The following is a 19,740-nucleotide window of genomic DNA, read 5'->3' as shown; positions in this document are numbered from 1 at the left end:
GCCACTTTTTTGTTTTATTATTTTATTTTATTTTATTTTATTTTATTTTATTTTATTTTATTTTATTTTATTTTATTTTATTTTATTTTATTTTATTTTATTTTATTTTATTTTATTTTATTCTTTTTTCCCCACCTTTCTATATTTCTAAGCAAAGTTCTGTGTATTTATTAGGGGTTTGGTTTTTGGTTTGGGTTGGTTTTTTTCACTTTTTATATCCTCAAGCCCATGTCCTGACATTTCCAAGCAAAGTTCTGTTTATCTGTAAGGGTTTGTTGTTTTTTGTTTCTTCCGCTGGGATTTGCTGTGAAGCAGATGATGAGAGATAGCAGTGGCTGCCCCCTGCTTGGTAACTGGTGAAACCAGTGTCTCCAGATGTGCTTTTGCACCAGGATGTGTTAGGCTCTGGCATTTCCTAATCAAGTAGGATTGATGAGCTGCAGCCTCTTTTGGTAGAGCAGGCTGAGAGTCTGACACCAACAGTGATAAAACTGTAGCAGGGTCCGGGCTGAAAAATTATTTGGAGAGTTGCCGTGATGCGATGTGGCTACATTCTTCTGCTTAGTATTGGAGAAAGGGGAGGGGGAAAGACGCAAAATAAGTCCACATTATCAAGTTGCCGCATTTTCTAATCTAGGAAAAGTTTGGGGATTCAGACATACGTTTCCTCCTGCTGTTGGGAGATCAGGCACCAAGAACTTAATTTTTTTTCAACTAGGAGAAGTGCAACTACACCTGCTTTTCATTCAAATAATATTATTTGTCCCCCAATTTGCCAAATTGTAGTATGTCACCAAGGCTTGGCCTTTTTCTTATTCCTTTCTTCCGTTGTTTGATTTCAGGTTTTGTTTTAGTTTTGTTTGTTTGTTTGTTTTTAATAACAGACATTTAGAGATATAACAGTGGCATCATCTTTTGTTTGCAGTTGTAGAGGCAAGGTTTAATGTGTATGCTTTTCATGCCATGGCATTTAGGGGGTTAAAGCCACATATTGCATGGATTTTAGCAGAGACCTATTGAGTTGTGTATCTCCTGATGTGAAATGCACTATAATCCAGAGATTTTTGATGCTGGAGGACCACTTTAGCCCGAGGTGGTGTTTAGAAGTCACATAAAGACTTGAGGCCAACAGTTGCCTGACTTTAGACTTCAGTGATGACAATGCCATGAGCAAGGCACATACTCTATTTGAGGTGTAATAAGAGAAGCTGGGCTTGCTTCCTGGATTAATAATTCAATTGGAAGTTGGGAATAAAACAAAAACACAACAGAATCCTGTTAGATCCAGCTGTTTCCACATTGCTACCCCTCCCCCAGCCCTCTTCGTCCATCACTTTCTCTGTGTTTGAAACCACGTTCCCACTCTGAGAGTTAATGGTAGGGTGGGTGGTAAATAAGGAGTGAGAGGCTGGGAGCAGGCAGAGGCAAGTGGCCAGGAGTATCATGTTTCTCAGGGTGTCACACACCCTGAATCCCTGAATTCAATGATCCCTACACAAGGAACACTACCAACTTATTTTTTTATTTATATATATATATATATTTAGCCCCGTGTAGTTTTTAGCTCAGAACTTGTGTGCATTGCGAGTGGCTTTTTTAGGTGTGGATCTGGGAGGGCTGAGAGATGAGGACGGGGACCTGGAGGGATAGGGCAGTGTGCTGGGACAGGGTGGGTGGGGGTGGGTGTGTTTGAGGGCGAAACCGTGTGTGTGGGTTTATTTTTTCGTCTCGTTCCTGGGGTCTGAACAGAAAGTACGTTGAGCTGTAATTAAGACATCTTGGAGGCGTACTTAACTCATGACGTGTTGCTTTTCTTTTCCTCTCGGTGAGAAAGTGGGTCTCTCTGCCCTGAATCGGGTCCTCTGCCACCCAGAGCCACAAAGAGACACACAGGCATACACCGCACACACTGACTTAAGGTGAGCACCAAAAACTTCTTCCACACTTCTCTGTCCTCTCTTTCAAACTGCTGGAGAGTTCTGAGAGCATCTCAACTCAGGAGCTCTGCGCAAGGTAAAGAAAATAATCAAACTTTTGGGAAAGGTTTTTACTCCTTTATTTTTCAAAATTAGATGGGGATCCAGTAAGCAGTGCCTGTGGCATCAACTCCAAGGCTGCATTGAAGGGATTTTCAAAAGACCTAATTTGTCAGCTGAGGTGGGGGGCGAGAGTGAAAGACGAATTGAAACTGGCTAGCTTCAATGTGTTTGACTTTAAGTGCTCTGTGTTACTAAAGGAGAGATCATGTTGCAACTGCAGATTCTGTCTGAAAGACAAAAGTTATATACTACTGTTTTGTGGCTTCCTCCTAAGGGATTATACATTTCACAGAGATTTGTCTTTCTTGAGGGATTTCGCCATCCAGCCAGATGCTTTTAGAAATTTTTAGGACATAGCAAAAGGACGACTGTAGACTGAGCAAGAATTTCAGGAGCTGGGGACAGATTTGTGTGAAGTACTTACTGACCAGTATGAAGGAAAAAGATTTTGATAAGATGTGATAAATTACATACTTATGTCATATTTGGATACTTATTTCAGAGAAAGCCTGAATAACATTTGGCACAGGTTTCTATATTTTTTCCAGCCACTAAGAGAGTTAGGATGCCCCAGTGCTTTGAATGTGTAGCTGCATGTTAGCTCATCCATGGCTATGGTAACTGTATCATCTTACTGTCTGTTTATTTGGTTTGGGGGGTCAAATACACATGGAAGATATATAATTCAAAATGGTTTTTTATAGCAAAACTACTTGTGTGGTAGATTTAGATATAAAGGGTTGGAAAGTATCTGCATGTTTGAATTAAGGAGGTTTATTGTTATTTAAATATCATTAAAAGGGGTATTAATTACTGCTAGGATCTTTTGGAGCAGAAAATGTTGCCATATGTGTTGCTGTGTGATGTCAGGTAACCGATATAACACCTTCAGGAGACAGGGAACTTAGCATTGTGTACAAGAGAATCATGTAGATTGTTAACAGAAGTGAGTTTGTATTAATGACTAGCAAGACTGTTCTAGTGCCTAAATGCCTAAATGTGGAAAGAAGCAATCTGGAGAGATTCCTACCGTCTTGTTAGGGAAAAAAAATGTTAGGAATATGTATAAGCTGGTAGTTGAAAACTACCAAAAAAAATGTAGGTGCAGCAAGGCTGTGTAACTATGGATACATACCCTCTTAATACTAGAGACAGGGTATTTTCAGCATGTGAAGAAATGTACCATAGACAGGAAAATCATTATCCAGTCCTATGGAGAAGGAACTGGGAGCCAGTAGTCTCACGGTAAGGTGTGTCACACAGATTGCCAAATCCTTGTACTGCAGAGACAGCTCATGCTTCCTTGGTTTTTCATATCTAACAAGGCAGATCTTCAACTCCTATAGAGCATAGCTAGGTGAAATTGCTTTGAGTGCATTACCTGAGACTATAACCCACAAATACTTACCTGTATTGCATGTAGTGACAAGGGGAGAGGGAAAAAGGAAGAATACAGGACAGAACAGAAAGAAAGAGAAAAAATATTAACTTGTGATAGTTTTGAACATAACAGTTCAAAAAGAAAAATGGGAAAATAATTTTGTAGAGAGCAGTATTTTTAAGCTAAACAACAAAACTAACAGTGTGATAATCAAGACACTGCTGGTCTGCACTGAAATTGTGCCAAAAGTCTTGTCTTCCTAATAAGATTCCTGAATGTCTAAGCAGATTCCAATGAGGAGGAGAAAAAACCCCTGTGTCATTATGAAGAAAAGTTCTATCTACAACAATGTCCTCTTCAGGGACATAACTGACAGCGTAATTCACAGCAAAGCATCCTTGCATTATAAACCTACCAGGTTCAGTTTCTTCTCATTTTCAGTTATCATGGTTAAAACAACTAGCAGCTGCCAAAAAAAAAACAAAAAAAAAAACCCAAAAAAGAACCCCTAAAATAGTACCAAGGCTTGGGAGGGAGAAGTTTCAGAAAAGGGGGGGGGGGGGGGGGGTGTGTGTCTGTGGCACACTGCAGAGCACCTTTGTTTTTACAGTTTGTAAATGGAAAGGAGAGCACTTTCTACTGTAGATCCCTAGCCCCTCTGATTTAATGCTCATATATGACTAAAGTAAAAGTTTTTTTCCACTATTGCTCACAGTCTGGAGCCATAAGTACTGTTACTAAAAACTTAGTAAATCACGTCACTTAGCCTCCTAGCCCCTCAGTAAAACTCTGAAAATAATATTGACCAAACTTTAAAATGTGTTTTGACATCTTCAAGTAAAGAGTGACTTTGCAATTGCTTATATTTAAATACATTCAAAGTTTTCCAATTCATTGCAAGGATTAAAGTGTGAGAACCGAAATGAACATTTTCTGCATTTCATTTGCCTTTTCATTAACCTGCACTTAGAAGCTGAAATACTTTGCATTTCTGTTTTGTTTTAAACTTGTATTTCATTACTTGAAATCGCTGAAAAATGAGAAATTTGGGGGAAAAAAATCATACTCATATGACAAGCTGTTTCTGTTGCTTGGGAGGAAGTATTAGACATTCTGTCTCCACTGTTAGTAACTGTAGCATACAGTACTGCACTTGAAAAGGTAGCTTGTAACTTGCAGGTTACAAAATGTTCTTTGGGGTAAAAAAAATCTGAATATACTTAGGATTTCAATCAATGGTGTTTAAGGAGGATTAGAGGAAACAGCTGGCTAAACAAATATTAGGTGTAGAGTGGATGCAGTGGTATAAATTAATAATGCAGTTCTTTATCTGCTCTATGAATGGGAGTTTTTGTGGCGATAAGAGGACTTAAACGTGGTCACTGTATGCCACCTAGTGGATATCGCAGAGTCTGTCAAAAGATTTTTCTTCTATCTAGAACATCTGTAACTAATCCAGGTGCAACTTAACAGTAAATGATTAGTATTATTCGGGTTTTCCATTAAAATTTATCAGCTAGATTTCTTTTCTCCACTGAATTTTAGAGGAGGTTCTTTCTGCTTTGTAAGTGCCTTGTGAAAGTCAAGACAGCTATTATTTAACATAATTTGCCACTAATCTATGTCCAAAGACTTGTAACATACAAGTAACAAATATCCACAATTAACACTTAGTCTGAATACTGAGCAGTTACTGTAAAACTGAAGAGATTTCTGTACAAATATTGTAGTAGGAGAAGCTATGTAGAGCAATAAGGATTTCATAGCTCCTTTCAAAACTTCATCACATAGGATATTCTTTTGTTAAACCCCGTTCTGTTTTGTCCCTAGATATTTTGTCAGTGATAGAAATAGCCAAAAATATGTTGACTTTATTTGTGATGGATAATGAAAGATCATAAACACTTTCCATCTTTTTTTTTTTATGCATGGCATTTATCTCTGCCTTCCTCAGACCTCACACAGACTTACCACTTAAACTACCCTTTCCCTTTATTATTGAAAGGAAAATTACCTTTTGGCCCAGTGGGTTGTTTATTCACTAGAGGAAGCCCAGGTCCTGAAAGTTCTCCTAGCTCTAAAAAATCCATGAAATGACAAGGTTTTAAGCAGGTACAGATCAACCTGGATATACTTTGTGACTGTTTTCATGCTGTGTGACTATCTTGCATGCTTCTGCTTCCTAAGCTTTTTTAAAATTTTGCCATCATCACAGCTCCTGCTGCAGTCATCTCCTAAACACTTAAACCAGGTGATGAATCTATGGTTCTTATCCTGTATTTTCCAAGTGAGTGCCACAGTGGCTACTGGAGCAAAGAGGTATTAGAGTACTTGGCAAAATCAGGCTCCCTGTGCTTTGCTTCTTCCTGGCTTTTATTACTGTCTGAATGGTAAATCAAATGGTCTAATCACACTTAGCAGAACTAATGATTTCTGTGTCTTTTTTATTCACTTGGCTTTGAAAACACATTTTTTTATTTGCTTTTCCTTACTAAAACAGAACGGAAATCCTGAACATGATTGAAGTCTCTGAAAACAAGCATTTAAAACATGCATTAAGAAGTCACAGAGCAGTAATCTGCACTTACTGGTTTGAAAACCTTTGTCAAGACTTATGTGAAATGGAGGTTTTTAACATAGTACATGGGTTAATAGCTAAAATAAGAAGGAAATCTGCCTTTCCATTAGTCAGGCAAAGTTTACAAATTAAAGACTTGGAGGGTAAAATAACACAGCAGCAAATGGGCTAATTGATTTGATGATCTGCATCATAGGTGGCTACCTCTCTTTTTCACTCTGCCTGGGCTGGTAGTGTGAGTCGCTAGAGCTGCTAAAGGAATCAGACTCAAACTCTGTTAATGAGAGTCTTTGCAAGACTGCAGAGTCTCTCCTGGGACAAAGCTTTCCACTAGAATCACTGGCATGCAAAGTCATTACCATTTTCTGCAACAGAGCACATCAGATATTATGGCAGAATGCACGTCACTATTTATTTGGTATAAGGGACCAACCAGACAAATGTCTCTAGATACATGCTTCTTGCTCCAAAAAAAATGTCATTTTGGCCTTTGCTTAGTAGCAGAAGACCATTATCTTGAGACAGCTTTCTATTAATAATATCTCCTAATTGCTTTAAATGCTTGCAGCCTACAAGGAACATATGGTAAATGGAAACAGGTTAGATTATGTTTCAAACAACTCCAGAGGAAAAAGAGGAAAAAGGTACTTAGAGGTAATTCAGCCTTTGCTTTGATCACTTTTGGTCTGCACTTTTGCAAGTGAATGTATTTGGTTTGGGTTTATTTGAGTTTTTTGCATGTCATATTATACTTATGTCATAGTACTTGATAACTCATCATCTAAAGTGTACCAGTAAGTATTAGTGAACTATACAATGAGGTATACTGACATGTGTTATGATTAACTTTTCTTTAAATTCAGAATTCCTTTCCTACAATGATGCCTATCCTAGAAAAGAAGCAGTCTGTGTGCAACTATGCATATCCATATGTATGTGTGTATATAAATAGATATATACATACACCCACATGCTCTATTAGAATGTGTGATTTATTTTTTGGAGCTTGGTAACTGAAAATTGATTGTGCAAAATAGCGTGCTGATGTTGATTTGTAGTTTTTGGCCTACATGCTATTACCCTCTTGTTTTAAAACTGGTGGTTTATTGTTCTAGTTAGTTGCTGGTTGGCACTTGTGTTTTGGTAGATCATACACACTAAAGGGGTGGTACAATACCATCATGCTATGCAATTCTGATCCAGCAAAACAAAACATAAGCAGCTTTACTAGCATTAGTAACTCAGTGAAATTAATAGAAACTCAGATAGGGCTCAGTGAATAAAATTATTCTCTATTTGCAGAATGGCATCCCTAATACCACATATGGCTGATCAAAAATCATTACCTAACACTGCTAACCTACAAATCTTTAGCTTTATAGCTATAAATACCTCAGTGTTGTTAATAAAGTACGAAGTAAAATTGTGAACATTTACAAAGGGTGGAAGAATCAAGCCCTGCATTTGTAGAATCTCTGTGAAGGGGTAGTACATGCTTAATGTGAGAATAAAACTTCCATTGCTAAAATAACTTCCAAAGCTCTCTAACTGGAACTGGGTAACTACTCATATATTTCTTAATATTTGAGAAAACACATGCTACACCCCAACATTTCTATGTGGTGGTTGCTTTTTTCCATAAACATATTTTGAAGCCAAAGAAAAACCCAGCCTGAGTCATATGCAAAAATGCTGCCTAAAAATAAGAAAGACACATTGCAAGCTTTCCTGTTTTGTAATAGCTGTGAAAACATCATAGTGTTGGGCTCAACCAAGAGTTTTATAAGAACCATATCAGAGAAAAATAATATTACAGTAGATGTGGCAGTTCTTTTACCAAAATTGCAGCAATACATGAATGTTGCAATTAAAACAGACCTTAACAGTGCTGCCACCTTCTGACTAGATGCTGCCTATTGCCCAAGGTAATTTGCTGCCATTTTCTAACACCCGAGATGATATACATGCAGTTGAGCAGCTCTGCATTTTTAATTTTGTAAATAACCTGGAGGATTAATAAGCACGTTGTTATTTTCAGACAAATTATGTTTCCAGAATTCCAAATGTCTGAAGCAAAATGTTGAGTTTTGCTGAGTCTTTGTAACTTGCTTCTTCAATCTCTTTGATTATCTGCATTTAAAATTGGTATAGAAAATATGTTTCAGCTTTTGTTAGCAAGCCAAGCAGGCAGACAGATTTTTTTTCCTTTGATTTGTGTTTTTGCTCAGATATTGCTGTATGTATACTTTGACTAGTCTCATTAGAACATGTTTTCACTAGTATATGAAATAAACTATGATTGCACTCAATGATCTTAAAAGATTAGTTTTCCAACATAAATTATTCTAAAAACTGTATTAATAACTGCATATTTGTCTGGTTGTGCATGTGGTTCTGTGTCTGGTCACATACATCACGCCACGCTGTTTTGATGCACTTTGGAAGCTGAGTGGTCATATCTGTAAGCAAAGAACTAATGAGAGGTAGTAAAGATGTCAGTCTCTCAAACATTTTCCAGATTTTGCCCAGTTGAAACCATGAACAGAGAAGATTGTAATTCAACTGTTACTATTGGTAGAGATAACAGCAGCCTACTATCTTTTTACTCTTTTTATTTACTATCTATCTATCTATCTATCTATCTATCTATCTATCTATCTATCTATCTATCTATCTATCTATCTATCTATCTATCTATCTATCTATCTATCTAATCTATCTATCCATCCATCCATCCATCCATCCATCCATCCATCTACCTACCTATCTATCCATCTATGTTTTTATTGACTATCTATCTTTTTATTCACTAAAAATCTTGGTAATCCAAATTACAATCTGTCCACATCATACTGGGGATGTATTCTCTCAAACGTTGTTGTCAATGGGAAGTCCATAGTCTAGCTTTAGCTTTTGCTAAAGCAGTAAGTAATAAAAATGTTCGAGTGTCATGGTAAGAGGCACCATGTTCAGACTCGTGTACCCAGTGGTTGGTGCCTGGTATGGCACACTGACGTGGCTGCTCCTTGTTCTGGTTTGAAGTGACCTGTTCCCTAACACTCCACGCACGAGGAAGCACGTAGAGGAAATAGATAGAAACATTTGGCTGCTCGTAGGTTTTTCAACACAGCTTCTTTCAGCCTGTAAACCATTTGCCAGAGAAAAAGTAGTTGCACTCCAGATGTGTGACATACTAGTCTCATTCAGACACCTTAAAACATTAAAATAATAAAAGAACAGGTAAAAGTAGAATGTCTGTACAGGAACCAAAAGTGCTGTGAAATTAAATAAATGATCATATGTCCTGGGAAATTCAGCAGGAAAAAAATGTAGTTTTTAACCAAGAATGTCTCAGATTAGATCAAAATAATAATAAAACATTTGTTGATGTGTCTGAATGGTTCTCTTCAATACTGACAGCTGATGTGTTAGCCAAAGAATGGGTTGAAGCATCCATTTTCCAGGCATTTGATTCTGAGCAGGCTAACAGAAGCATGCAACTGTTACACTTTTCCAAGGAAACCTCCATATCTGATTGGATCTGCATTTTAATGTATGTTCCACTCTGATCACATCAGAAAATGAGAAAAATTTTCAAATCCAGTAGAGCATTCTCCAGTAGGATGGGAGGTAATGGCATGTATAACATCTTCATAAACAAGCTAGGAAGATGTTGTCTTGAAAAAACTAGTGTGATATATTTTCAAAACCGGTTAGGAAATCAATAGCTCATTGTGAAGATGGAAGCACATATCCAATGGGATTTTGCCAGGGCTACTCACCTTTGGTACTCCTCAATATTTTCATTAGTAGTGCAATAGAAAATATGCTTAAGTTTTAGAAAATGCAAATTATCGAGGGGCTGAATTATGGAGGAAAAATGGGAAAAAATATTTTCTGCAAATAGAATGTGGTAAACTGAGGCAGAAAGAAAACAATCTACAATGACGAGTAAGGTTCAGGGTCTCATTTGAGGTTATTCTGCTGCCAGCTACTGTTGTTTGAGAGCTGTATAGACCAACTAAAGAAAGTCATAAGGAAAATAATAAAAATTTTATTTTATGAAGCATGAGTTGGAAGAACCGGCTGAAAAAACTAACCTAACTTAGCCTCGCCTTAAGACTGAAGGACAAACATAATAATAGTCTTTAAGTCATAAAAGGATGCAACAAAGGTGGAATAAATCATCTGTCTCACATGTCTGTAACATAGAAAAGGATCACTATTGAGTGCATATTGCAGGAAGAAATACTGGAGAAAGATTTCTAAAAGAAAAAGAGTTCAGGTATAGGTTGCCTGGAAAGCTTGTGAAGTTCTATTGTTTCGGTTTTCAATATCACATTAGACAAAATGGATAGAAGAATGAAGGTGGTTACTCCTTTTTGTTCTCTGTTGGACAACTTTTCTACAATCCTACTGAATTAGATATTATGGGAAATATACTTCAGCATTCAAACAAGCAAAAGAGTAACAAAATCTAAAGAGGTTAATGAATTTTCACAGTTTGCTGTTCATGAAGATAATATATTTTTCTTCAATGGAGTAGCAAGTACATGATCTTTGCAGACACAGCTGAGTCCAGTGTGGCTTCAAATATCATCTGGGTAAATGAGCTTTAAAATTGCTTATTTTCAATTATGTTCTCCAAATCTGAGGCAAAAGAAGCATACACACCTATGCATATCTCTGCACTGAGTGATTCATTTTAGGTATCAAGTTGATAGAAACTTTAGATTTACTGCTTTTCAAGAAGTGTCAAGCAGAAAAACATATGCCGGAAATTATGAGATAATGTCATTTGAATAGAACATTGCCAAGGAATAATGGTCATTTATCAGAAAAGTACCATGTTTATGGAAAACACTGAAAGTGTCAAGGGAAAGCACAAACATTCATCTCCAGACTGGAAGATATAGGTTATGTCAACTCATATTGTGAGGATGACTTTTTTTGGGTGCATCTGATGATTGATGCAGATTCTATTATTTTATCAGAGGAATGTTGGTTCAGGGTTGCACGATTACTGAATTACTGCAATTTGTTTGGATTTCAGCCTTCTCCTGACATTATAGTGGGAAAATGTGACTTTTTATTTGTAGCTAATTATGAGTTTCAGCAAATTTATATTTATTGCTGTGATTTGCAGTGTGCAAAATAGTCATCTCTAAAAAACAACCCTCTTTCTGCAGACAATGATATTCATTGATTTTATTATTATTATTGCTCCAGAAGCTGCCATGGAACTAAGATTTACTGGTTTTATGCATATATATTAGTACCAGCTGTCCAGTTTCTAACTTATATTGAGTTTCTCACACAGAAGTTAAATAAAATCTTACAGATGTAGTGTAATAATGGAGACCACATGTTGGAGGGCAAGAGCTCACCATTGCAAATATTTCTAAAGAGAATGGGATGGGTGTGTCCAATGAAGAAGCACACTGTCTTTGGCATCGTTTGATACCAAATAGCCCATTTATCATATTTCTTATATGAGGCCTGATTACACCCTAAACTATGACTCAAAGTCATTAGAAATCTTGGTTCAATAACTTTTGGCTTTTTGTCTTCTAAGTTCACAGAAATGCCACCTGTGAGCAATGGTTCTTTTGGCAATAAAGTCACAGTCCCATTATGTCTACTTCAGGGAAATTGATGTATAGTCTTTGTAGTCTGGAGGAGAACCAGAAGCAAGAATGCACCTCTTCTTTTTCAATTAAAGTTCTGCAATTTCATTTATTGTGCAATGTGGAAGTAAATACAAACAAGAAGACAAATCAAGAAGACTCTGCTGATGAACAGCTGTAATTTTTTATTCCCATGCTTTTAGGATTCATAGTGTCATTTTAGGAAATCATGCAGATCTGAAAAAAAAAAAAGTAAAAAGACAATTCTGATCTTCTATAGGTACCTAAGTTCTTCTCAGACTTCAGTAAGGACAGTACAACACAATAGAAATACATGTAGGCTTCCCTCAATGAGAATTTGGTTCTAATTTCTCTATTATGGAAGCTTAAATATGGCAGATAGCCTAGAAAACATAGCAATCTTCTCTTGCTATTCTCATAACATTTTGTGGGTTTGTTTTATTAGGTCATAAGTTTTAAAGTCATAACATTAGATAAGAGTCTTGACTGCCACTAAGAAAAGTCTTTTTGGCCTTTTTGGCCTTTTTGGCCTTTTTGGCCTTTTTGGCCTTTTTTGGCCTTTTTTGGCCTTTCCATTTGTGCTTACAATGGAAAGTTTGAATATGTAAACTGCAGAAATAAATTAGAGGGTCCTAACCACGAGGTTTGGTGTAGAAATTCTCTGCATCACTGGATTCAGTGAGGCTGAAAGGAGGATTCTCATCTTAGTGGTGCCAGGAACAGGAGGCAAGGGCCCCACACAGAACTAATAGAAATTCTTTTTAAACATTAGAGAAAACTGTGAGGGTGATAGAACACTGGAACAAGTTGCCCTGAGATAGTGGACGTGTTTCCATTCTTGGAGACAGTCCAATCCAACAGGATGTAGACCTGAGCAGCCTGCTCTACCTGACCATTCTGTGAGCAGATTGGTTGGACTAGGTGGTCTCCAGAGGCCTCTTCCAACCTCAGCTAATTGCATATTCTTTGTCTCCTACAGTGAAATTCATATTGGCTTATGTATCATCTGGACTCACAGTACTGAAAAGTAGTAATTGATTTTAGCTAAAAGGGCTATGGGTTCTTTCTTGGCTGCTTGGATATACAAAAGCACAAGAACAAAGAAGGACACGATACTGCAAAATGATGACAAACCTCCACACTAGCATCATTTTCCAGTACCATTCAAGAAAAGAAGAAAATGAGCAAAAGTAGTGGGAAAGAAAGAGAAGGAAAAACCAAAACTGCAATACTGGTTTTCCTCAAACAAGAATAGAGAGGTGTGCTGAGGAATCTCGCCCCTCTGTGCTTCATAACTACTGCTGTCAAATGTCAGACAGTCCCCTTAAAACTGTTGAGCTGAGTCTGGAGAAGGGCACAAAGCATACAGAAAACATTAGGCTCATTTACACCACGTTTCCCAACTGACTCTTCAATTCCCTGTCATTCAGCCCTTGATTACTCTAGGCTTTGACCTTTAATGCAATTCTTCAGTACTAAACTGATCAGCATCTGTAGATTGACTCTGGAAGCTGTGGGTAATTCATGTTTGATTCAGTGCTATAGAAGAGCTTTTTGAATTGTTATTTCGTCTCAAAATGACTTCAAATATATGCCATATAATGTATTCTTGGGCAGCGAGGAATGAGCCAACAGATTTGTGTACAATGCTGACCTTTGGTTTCTTCCTTCTGAAATAAAAATCACGCTAGAGTATACCCAAAGGCCCATAGATACAAAATAGACCATTAGGGATAAGTCAGTGCTTGCTGTGTCTTTCTAATACAGTTTATCATTTCACAGCTGCAGGAATTCTAGCGTGATTGCAAGTTGGGCAACTTTATTGAAAAGCTGAAGATCAGCAACTTACTGCTTCCACCTCCCTGAAACTGAGGCTGAGAATTGCTGAGTGCATAATGGAGTGCCTGTAAAGGATTTATGGCAAGTCATTATTGCCATTTTAACTCCGTGCTCTTTGAAGGGGAGAACAGTGGTGGTTGTACTAGCAGAGACAACATAACACAGTATCAATCTGAGATTCAGGAATCTGAAAACTGATATTGTTAACTTTTAATTCTGTATTACTTGCAATATGAAAATAAAAACTGTTACAGAGTAGTTAAGATGTTTTACTGTAAAGATATTTTAATGAGAAGCATAATTTCAATTCTCAGCTCAAAATTAAGGCCTTGCATGATCTTGAATAAGTTGGGGGCTCTTAGTCCTTCATGCTTCCATCTATGAAAATGGGATGACAAAACATCCCCTTTTCACAGGGGCACCATGAAGATACGGGTATTCATGTAGACACCCTCATCAGTTTATCTGGCAGTGGTATAGAGCCACCTATAAAATGTGGCTGTGCAACTGGTTCAGTCAAGCAACGCATATTATTACCTCCATCTCAGAAAGTATATATCTGCCTTCATGCAAGCTAATCTAATCTTGACTATCTCCAATGGATTTGGGAGGGATTACAGTGAAGGAAATCAGAGAAAATGCATGGAGAGTACATCTTTATCATCAATCATTTCTCAGTTGATACCAAATCATTGTTTTTATGATAAACTCATGGTTCCAAAAGAGGTTATGAACTTCCGTGCAATACCGAATCACAGTGAGCTAGTCACTGAGCCCAAACAATTCCTTTAGAAGCTGGAATAGCTCTCAACACTCATATTGCTTGGGGCTGTCATCTTCTATAGTACTTCAAGCACTCATTATTCCAAGTGAAGAAGAAATGCCTGTGTGTTAAAGACTAAAAAAAGTAAGAAAATGAAAATGGGATTGTAGGTAAAGAAAATAATTTAGATAGGCTGGGAGTACTGGAAACTGTATACATTTGGTTTTTTAAAAAAGTGATCTTCTGTCACAGAAACATTTCAATTTGCTTCTAGGAAAAAACACAACGAACTGCACATAGATGACATGGGAACAACCACGACAACAAAAAACCTACAAAAATTTCATACACATCTATACCTATTTTTTGTGGTCAAAGTTAAAACAAACAAAAATTACATATAGCAGTAGAAATTATATAAGGAAGTTAGTGTACCTTACATTTTTCAATGTAGGGGAACCCCCATTATTCACCTTGTTTAGATATATTGTATGTGAATGCTATGCTATTTACTTCACGAAGACATAACTCTCTATGTAACTAGAAGACAAGTAATAATCAGGTCAAAGTGCTTTGAGCAATAAGGTTATTGTTCCATATGAAAAAGACAAAAAAGTCAATTCTGTCTCATGCTTTGTTGAAAATAGTAATATAACTTTCCATTGCTTACTTTTCCAAAGATAGTTTAGCAGCCTGAAAAATGTTAAATAATTACAGTAGAGATTGCATATGCTAATGTCTTCTGGTTCATTGACTCAGAGGCCAATAATATTGCTTTTGATTTTCTGACTTCACCTTCTGAAATTATTAATTTATAAATTCATAGGCTCAATGGGAATACTTCAGGTATTTCTTACTGCATATTAAAAGCAGGTAAAATAATTTCATATGTTGGCCAACATCATCTGTCATGTCAACATGTCTTGTATTCTTTTCTGGCTCCTAGAGTTAAGTGGATTGCTACTATAGCAAAAATGTATTTCTTCCATGTGCTGAAGGAAGGATTCAGTTATCAGAGTATGTGATCTTCTCTGTGTCAAAGCATCGGGAGGTGACTGATTCAAGTTTGAGAAAGCTAAACTTGGAAAGCCAAGTAAATCCTCATCTAGCTATGCCACAACTTAGGCAATGGCAGACTGCAAACTCCACTCTGATATGTAGCCCTGGGTAGAAATGTGACATCAACTTTCTCTCTAGCAGTGCTCCCTTTACAAAACCTCTTTAGCCAACAGCATCATTGGTCTGACCAACTAAGATGTGTCCAGGACCTTGGGTTGACTCGCAGCCAGCATGTCAACCCTTGCTCTGCTGATTTCCTGATTTCTGGGGCAATGTGCTTCATATATATGCCACAAAGTAAAGTTCACATTTTGGTTCCCGGTATCTTAGTCATGAAGCTTTACCACCACAAAGAAGGCACTGTATTTTGTACTTCAAGGAGGAGGGCTCAGACCTTTTCTTGGTCAAGCAACTTTTGCCAATGGGAAAGGATAGGAGACAGAGCTGGAATAGAATGCAGAGGGAGAGAGGTATGGAGATCCCTTCTTCTTCCACTGTATGGAAAGCAGCACTAGGGAGAGAAACTGCTGTGCTCTTTAACCAGTGTGTTAGAAATGCATCTCACATCACCCATGTTAAATTTTCCTCTATTTTCCTCCTATTCAGCCCAGTCAGTGCAACACATCTTATGTGTATTTATTTCATAAGGAGCATTTGGCTACAGCACCATATTGCACAATGTTATGTGCATTCCCAAGATATCAGTTTCTATAGACTACACTCACATTTTCAGCTGAGTATTTATTACATGAGAAGATATCAGGAATTTAGGGGGTTCAAGATTTTAGCATGAGGCAGAGGACGTTTATGACCTTGGAGTTTCAGGAAAGCTAGCATGATCTTGGGCAAACAGTAGTTAAGGAGTGCTTTAAGAACGATAATATCTAATCTTATCCAATTTGTGGGTAGATAAAATTTACAAAATAGCAATATGGAACAAATGGGTTATGAAATCTGTATCTACCCTGTACCTATCAGCAGTTTGTATGTGCCCATGTTTGTAGAAGTTGACTTAGAAGAACTAGCTGAGTATTCCTGCTAAAGCTACTATCCACCAAAGCAGGGATTGTGTTGCATTTAAGTAGCAATTGCTGCAGTTTGGATGTTACCCTTTCAATTCTTTCAAACAAATAAGAGTTGTGATCCCCCTGAAAGATACTGTTCAAGGCAGAATACTGAAGGTTCAGCTAGAAACCATGGACCTGCTTGCCATGAGCTCATATTTGGAAGATTTTCTTCAGAACCATGAAAATAATACTTAGTTCTTACAAATCACTTTTCATCCCTATATCTTAAATTGCATTACAAAGGTGGTAACTACTGTCAAGTCACTTGGTAAAAGTGGAGGTGAAGTTAGGTTAGTTGTTTTTTTTAATAGAAAAGTTTTCTGGAATACATTTAGTAGTTTCGAAGGAAAGAGGTCTCAAATACCTTCAAACATTTTAGAAAGGTTTGCCTTAGGGTTTGGGATTTTTTTATTTGGTTAGTTCATTTTCCATAGGCATTTTTCTTTTCTTTTCATTGTTCTAGGTGTTTTAGAATGCCTACAGGATCTATTTCTAGATGTCCTGAGGAACACTAGGTAGTTAGGTTTTATTCTTCTGTTTTCCTACCATGCAAACACAAGAAAGGAGAGTTATTAAGCTGGAGGTGAACACGCTGGTTTCCACAAGAGCAAACTTTTCATGAAGGGAAAGAAGGCTTCTGATGAAAGGTAAAAAAAAAAAATAAAAAAAAATTACTGACAAAGTGGAGGTGCTTAACAGCCACATAAGCTTGAAGTAAGCATAGAGAGGCTGGTTATTAAATTGAAAGATATTAGGTAATGGGTGTTCTTTCTTTCTGAGATTTATTGCTTGTTATGCCATGGCACGGCAGGGAACTGCACTGTATTGTGCACTAAGCAGCAAGCGCAAGGGCTTTCACTGCCAACATATCTTTTATTTGCTATCTGAATAATATTATGGAAAAAGTTTCTTACAAAATTTTATTAAGAGGTAAACAAAGAGTAAAAAATATGGTAGAAATGATGAAGAATTATAAAGAAAGAAACCAGCTAGAGTCCAAATATTGTTTCTGAATTCAGAGCACACAGTCAAAATCTATGTTGTAGTCAAGGTACTATTTATAGCTTCTACATTCAGAGTTTACACTAGAAATGAGTTTATAATGGAAAGTATGTCAGGTTATGAGTGTGCCAGTATATTTTTTCCAGTAAAATCTAATTTGAGACATTTAAACAGAGGTGTTTGCAGTAGAGAGCAAGTATTGAAGGCTTTTGTTTTTTCTTTTTTTATGACCAATTTGAAATCTTTCACAAAATATATGTGCCAGTTCTTTTACTGTAAAAATAAAGGGAATTTCTCCGTTCTTAAATAGCAGCTGGCATTACAGCTTTTCTTGTCCCAGTTGTAAAACAGAGATCACCCACTAGCTCACATAGTAATTGTAAGGAACAGTGTAAGAGTCACTGCACTTTCTGAATCCTTTCTCTGACTCCATCTCAACTTCTCTGATTTATTTCAGCAGGGAACCTGCAGTCTTTCCTGCAGTGATGCTTTTGCTCTTACTGCCAAAATCTAGACTACACTCTGATTTACTTAGTGAAGCATTTCTGCATTTAAAGCTGCATTACAGCTGAGAAAGATCTGTCTTTCCCTGGGCGTCCTATGTAAAACTTACCTAGAACTGAGGCCCCAGTCAGATGTTCAGCCAAAAATTGTTCCTCTCCTCTTCTGTTCACAGCTCCTTCCCCACATTCTTGAAGAAAATACTTGTTTTGTTGCTGCAGTTGCTCTCCCCTTCCCACAGAAGAGGAAGTACCACATTTCTTTATTTTTCCCTGTAGCAAATCTGAGACACTCTGACTCTCTGAGAATAAAATTTCTCTGATATCTAGTGGCAGGAGTTGTTCCATCTTGACACCTACAAAGATCAAAGCTAAATTCTGCAAGTTAGTTTAGAACCAAATTGCAGAAGTCCAATGAACATGGTCCTTTCTCTATATAAAATAGATTCATTGCTATACCTCAAAAGATGTATCATGCAAATTTCAGATGAAAATAGCGGGGTTCAAAGGCAATAATTCTATGTAGTGTAGTTTTTAGTGACATGTTGGAGGCACAAAATTGTAGTTCATTAAGTGCAGGCTTTATACACATGCTTGTATATCTCTGTCACATTTAATTAGAGCAATGACCTGATTTTTTAGAAATAGATTTCTACTATCTACAGCATTTCCAGTGAGACTAGATTATTAAAATGCTCATTTATAATACATATGATTTCAGGTTATTTCATTCTGAGGTTCATGATAGTACTTTTTAAGTAGTATCCATTCCTTAAATTGACCAAAAGAAAATGGTATTTTGTAAGATTATTATCATGTGTCAGCCAATTAAACCATGTTTTTTAATCTTCTGCTAATTGCAGTAACGTTTTCTTTACTTTTTTTTTGCTGTAATATCTCTATAGCCCCTAAAATGACAATCTCTCTTCCCCTCCGATATGCAGCCCCAGTGAGATTCTTAAAACAGCTGTGGTACAAGAATAACCCATTTTAGAAACAGGGTATTTACCCAAATATACAAGTTTGAAGGAGGGGTGAGTGTGGAGGTTGATATGGGACTTTTCCAGTTTCCAGTTCCAGAAAAAATGAAGTTAATCGTTTGTAAATAAGTATCACTTTCTGCATGAGATCCATAATAACTGCAGAAGTAGTCATACTTTTTTTTCAGAGCAGGTAATGATGAGTCTTGATTCTTCAAGAGGAAAAAAGAGAGGCAAATTATTTCATTGCAGATTTTGTGTTCGATAATTTCTCTCCTTGTCCCAAGCAAAAGTGGATGGCAAAATTCCTGCATGCTTGTTTATCTTACCAGGTTTTACTGGTTCAATGATGTTAGCCAAAAACATATCTTGCTTTATCAGAGTGTATTCTATAACCAAAATTTGAATGATAATCCATACATATGTAGACATACAAATACCTGTACATGTATCTGTACATATATGGACATATACAAATATGAGTGTGTATATATATATGCAGCATTGTATTTGAACAATAGGGGTCTTAAGATGGGTTTCACTTTTTTTTCCTGCTGGGGCTCAGGCAGAGAATCTACAGAATCATAGAATCACCAGGTTGGAAGAGACCCACCGGATCATCGAGTCCAACCGTCCCTATCAAACACTAAACCATGCCCCTTAGCACCTCATCCACCCGTGCCTTAAACACCTCCAGGGAAGGTGACTCAACCACCTCCCTGGGCAGCCTCTGCCAGTGCCCAATGACCCTTTCTGTGAAAATTCTTTTCCTAATGTCCAGCCTAAACCTCCCCCGGTGGAGCTTGAGGCCATTCCCTCTTGTCCTGTCCCCCGTCACTTGGGAGAAGAGGCCAGCTCCCTCCTCTCCACAACCTCCTTTCAGG

The 19,740-nt window shown here is 37.2% G+C and overlaps 1 protein-coding gene across 2 annotated transcripts in view; it reads left to right on the top strand.

The window, feature by feature from the left end:
• The first annotated feature begins 1,787 nt into the window (after nt 1–1,787).
• Nucleotides 1,788–19,740, top strand: part of HAPLN1 (hyaluronan and proteoglycan link protein 1) — a 64,496-nt gene continuing 46,543 nt past the window's right edge. Inside the window, exon 1 of one of the 2 annotated variants that reach the window (XM_069879904.1) lies at nt 1,788–2,013. The gene's annotated coding sequence lies outside the window, so the exon portion shown is untranslated. The remainder of the gene's footprint in view (nt 2,014–19,740) is intronic. The other variant, XM_069879903.1, reaches the window with a different exon arrangement.

Source organism: Phaenicophaeus curvirostris, chromosome Z, assembly GCF_032191515.1.
Source record: "Phaenicophaeus curvirostris isolate KB17595 chromosome Z, BPBGC_Pcur_1.0, whole genome shotgun sequence".
Classification (NCBI taxonomy): Eukaryota; Metazoa; Chordata; class Aves; order Cuculiformes; family Cuculidae; genus Phaenicophaeus; species Phaenicophaeus curvirostris.
Note: the sequence above shows the minus strand (reverse complement) of the source record. Positions and strands in the feature narration are given on the sequence as shown.